The sequence below is a fragment of the Dipteris shenzhenensis genome, chromosome 16 (assembly GCF_047967505.1).
Source record: "Dipteris shenzhenensis isolate YYH24624 ecotype China chromosome 16, Dip_SZ_1.0, whole genome shotgun sequence".
Taxonomy (NCBI): Eukaryota; Viridiplantae; Streptophyta; class Polypodiopsida; order Gleicheniales; family Dipteridaceae; genus Dipteris; species Dipteris shenzhenensis.
Window position 1 is genome coordinate 46,917,292 of NC_141611.1, and position 5,222 is coordinate 46,922,513.

The following is a 5,222-nucleotide window of genomic DNA, read 5'->3' on the forward strand; positions in this document are numbered from 1 at the left end:
TAACAAAAGGAAAAAAGAGGAAGCACTTTCTTACCTGGAATACTTCCACTCGGTGTTTTGTGGACTGGCCCTATAAAAGAGAGGAAACATACCATTTTTCAAATAACTAGTTAGAGGAAGGAGGAGTTTAAAGAAGCAACTTCTCAAAGGGATTGGATTGAGGAGACAAGGAGAAAGAGGAGGAAGAAAAATACAAAAAAGACTAGAAGAGGTGAGTCTTCTTTCTTTCACAAAATCTCGTTTTTTGTCTTTAACCCTTGAAAATCAAGCATGAAAACTAGCACATAGCCTTAGCAATACAAGGAGAAACATGCTTCAACACTCACAAAATAAAATCTCACAAAAAATGAACCTACATTGCTCAAAGAGCCTCACCTTCTTGAAAATTTACTTCTTTTCACACAAGCAAAGAGGGAGAAGGATTGTAGATTTGCCCTTGTGAGGTAGTTGTGTTTTTTTGTAGTAACAGAATATTTTGCAATGTTCTGTAATGGACTCTGATGCTCTTTCACAGATTGTCACTGAAAAGCTTGACAAGAATAACTTCCAAGCATGGAAGTTTAGAATGACGAATTTCCTTAATGGAAAAGGCTATTGAGAGTTCATTACTAGAGCTGAACAAGAACCAGTTATTCCTAATGTTCCCAATCAACAGGAGTTGCAAGCATTTAAAGGCTGGCATGAGAGAGCCAAAAAAGATACGTACTGGCTGTCTATTAGTATTTTAGATTCTATGATTATGCATATTCAGGATGCAAGCACGCCGAAGGAGGCATGGGATACTTTGACAAAAATTTATAGCACAAATATGCAAGCCAACAAAATACAGCTCAAGCAAGAGTTGCATCATGTGCAGAGAGAAAATATGAGTATCAATGACTACCACATGAAGGTGAAGAAGATTGCAGATGCACTTGCTTCTATTGGGTCACCAGTGGAAAATGATGATTTAGTTTCTGTGACCTTGAATGGTCTAGGAAAGAATTATGCACAATTTTAGACATCCATTGCCGTCCGTGAGAATTTTCCTGATTTTGAGGAGTTGATTGCTCTTCTAATTTCTGAAGAGTAGAGAAATGGTGGTGCATCTTCTTCAGGAGGAACTTCAAAAGAAGCTGTCTTCTACTCAAATGCTGGAAGAGGTAGAGGGAAGAGGTAGAGCAGGCCGATTTGGAGGCCATGGCAGAAATCAGTCGAATATGCAACAAATTCAAGAAAACCAGCCCTATGGAGGAGGACGTGGTAACTTTAGAGGCAGGGGGAGCCAAAGAGGTCATGGTGGATGGCAGAGATGCCGAAATGCAAATAGCAATGTTGAATGCTACTATTGTGGTAAAATGGGTCTTATGGTTCAAGACTCTTGCCATAAAAAGTAGAATGACATCATGACTAGAAAATTGTAGCAAAGCAATTATGCATCCTCTAGGAGACAGGGTGATGACAAAAATGAGCATCTGTTTATGGTGCAGCACATGAGCAATTCTGTGACAAGTGCAGAAGAAAGCAATGATGTGTGGTATGTTGACTCAGGTGCATCAAACCACATGATAGGTCATGCAGAATGGATGCAGGATGCAAGGAAAATGGAAAGAACAAGATTTGTGGAGACTGGTGATGATACTGCACATCCTATTGTGCAGATTGGTAAAATTCCTTTGTCTATGCAGGATGGAAAAAAGAAATACATGTCTGATGTATTTCATGTCCTGAATATCACCAAGAACCTGGTTTCTGTTGGTCAAATGGTTGAGCAGGGCTTGCAGGTCAGACTTAATCCTCATGGATGCTTTTTTGAGGATATGAAAAATAAAGGTCGCTTGATAGTAAAAGGAAAGAAGAAGGGCATGATGTTTATGTTGGATGCGGACATGCCTGAATTGAGTGCTGCAATGTTTGGACATGGGACCAGTGTAGTTGTAGATATTGATATATGGCATAAATGCATTGGTCATGTTAATGTACAGTGACTTAAATTAATGTAGGCCCAAAATATTGTTGCAGGATTGCTTAAGTTCAAGGTTGTAGAAATGCATAAGGTATGTGAAGCCTGTCAATTTGGAAACCAGGCAAGGAAACCATTTCCTAGACATGTTGAAGAGAGTAAGAGGCCATTGGAATTAATCCACTCTGATGTGTGGACTACTAAAGCTGCATCTATTGGAGGCTGTCATTATTTTGTCAAAGCAATGCAGATAGTGGTATGCAAGTATCACGAAAAGCAAAAGAGAAAGTAGATCAGCCCATGGTTGATGTGAATGCAGGTCACTCTTGTGTGAATGGTGAATCCAGTCGCTCAGAACAGAGCCTTGATGATGAGTTGGGTATTCCTTCTATTGTTACACCTAGAGTAAGGAAGAAAAGGGATGTTTTGAGAGCACCTAGTAGTGAGCCTATTTTGCATAGGTCTACTAGAACTAGGTATCATGTGGATAGGCTGAAATATGATGGATTTATAGCCATTCACTATGCCTATATGGTCAAAGTGATACATGAACCAGAACCCACTTCTTTTGAGCAAGCCATGGGAAAAGAAAAATGGAAGAAAGCCAATATGGATGAAGAAATGGATGCCTTGGAAGCAATGCTACATGGGAATTGGTGCCTCTGCTTAAAGACAGGAATGCAATTGGCTGCAAGTGGGTTTATAAGGTGAAGCACAATGCAGATGGTTCTGTGAACAGATACAAGGCAAGATTAGTTGTCAAGGGGTATGCACAGACATATGGCATTGATTATGAAGAAACATTCAGTCCGGTTGCAAGGATGGCAACTATAAGAGCAGTCATTGCTATGGGATGGTCTTTACATCAGATGGATGTAAAGAATACTTTCTTGCATGGTGATTTGCAAGAAGAGGTCTATATGGAGCAGCCACCAGGTTATGTTCATGCTGTTCATCCTGAGTTTGTTTGTAGGTTGAAGAAAGCCTTGTATGGCTTGAAGCAAGCACCCAGAGCATGGTCTGACAAGATAGGACAGTATCTTGTCACTATTGGCTTTCAGATTTCCAAGGCAGATTTCTCACTTTATGTGAGAAAAACAGAGAAAGGCATTATGCTGCTTGTCATTTATGTTGATGATTTGATCATCACAGGTGATAGTGATGAAGATATCCTTTATGTGAAAATGCTATTGAAGCAAAACTTTGAGATGAAGGATTTGGGAGAGCTGCGTTACTTTTTGGGCATTGAGGTGATTAGATCCACAAGTGGGATATGGGTCTTGTAGAGGCAATATGGATTGGACATGCTGTCCAAATATGGGATGATAGGCTGTAAGCCTATTTCAGTTCCTTTTGAGCAGAATGTGAAGCTGAGCACAGATGCAGGTGAGCTTCTCGAAGACCCTACTATGTACAGACGCATAGTAGGAAGTTTGATTTATATGAGTATTACTAGGCCAGATTTGAGCTATGTTGTTGGTTTGGTAAGTCAATTTATGCAAGCTCCAAGGAAACCGCATTTGGATGCGGCTAGCAGCTAGATGCATACTGAGGTATGTGAAGTCCACATTGCAGTATGGACTAGTTTATGAGACTGGGGTTCAGATACAATTGCATGGATACACTGATGCTGATTGGGCTGGTAGTATTTCTGATAGATGATCTACCAGTGGATATGTGTTCTCTTTTGGGAGTGCTGCATTCACTTGGAGCAGCAAGAAACAGCCTACAATTGCCTTGTTGAGCACAGACGCTGAGTATAAGGGTGCAGCAATGGCTGCATGTGAGGCAGCTTGGTTGCATAAGCTACTTTATGATATGCATCAGTCTACACATGGGCCAGTTGTCATTTATTATGACAACATGAGCAATATACACTTGGCAAATAACCCAATCTATCATGCTAGAACAAAGCACATTGAGGTGCATTATCACTATGTGTAGGAGAAGGTTCTAGTAGGTTTTATTGATCTAGTTTATGTCAGCACAGAGGATCAGGTAGTTGACATATTCATGAAGGCATTGGGCATAGAGAAGCTGCGCAAGTTTAGAGACCTGCTTGGTGTGCAGGAATTGGGATTGAGCTTGAGGGGGAGTGTTGAGATATCAAGCTCCACTCATGATATGCTAGGGTGACCATTGTGCATTTATGTCACCGACTTGTTAGCTGCAGATGTGGTTGGTACACCGCCCATGAATAATAGCTGCATGACAGCTATCTTTATGTACTCTATGTTGAGATATCGAGCTCCACTCGCGATATGCCAGGGTGACCGTTGTGCATTTATGTCACCGACTTGTTAGCTACAGATGCGGTTGGTACACCGCCCATGAATAATAATAGCTGGATGACAGCTATCCTTATCTACACTAGTTTGTGGCTCAGTTAGTATGCCACCTTAGTTAGTTGAGTTTGGTTTGAGACCCACATATAGGGTTCTTCTATTTCTTTGTACTAGAGTGCTTTTGGCTTTCACAACTAAGAAGAGGAAAACTGTTTTTAGCCTCCACCTTTGTGTGTATTCCCCCATTGTGTATGTGAGAAAGCCGCAAGTGAGACTCCTTCCCTCTCTCCCACTATCTTCACACTCTAGTTAGTGGCTCAGCTAGTATGCCACCTTAGTTAGCTGAGTTTGGTTTGAGACCCACATATAGGGTTCACCTATTCTTTTGTACTGAGAGTTCTTTTGGATTTCACAACTAAGAAGAGGAAAACTATTTTCAGCCTCCACCTTTGTGTATATTCCCCCATTGTGTATGTGAGAAAGCTGCAAGTGAGACTCCTTCCTTCTCTCCCACTCTCTTCACATGTTGTGCATCACTTGTACACATTAGCAAACCACATTTGTGTCTCCCCCACACTATTGGAGTAGCAACAATGCTCGGTCGCTAGCAGTAGCCAATTCAATGATCGGCTCATGCAGGGGAACTAGTGCAACAATGGGTACTGCCATCATGCTATTGCCACATATGGCCTCAGCTCAGAGAGAATATCAAAAAATGTCTTATGTGAGTTTGTGGGATAGAGAGCTAGCAAACAGGTAACCAAGTCCGTATTGTGTGGGCTCTTCTTTGTGAATTCTTCATTTACTTTCAAGTTAAGCAAGGCCAACTTAGCCGTGGACCCCATCGGAACAAGATTGGATTTTTTCAAACGTGCCTCGTGAGATGAAGAATGCCCCATAAAGGAAAGAGTATGTATGGGAGTATCGAATTGATTGGAGGAGTCAAGCAAATCACCTTACTGCTGTGGAGTAGTTGATGGCATCGTGCACCAAGT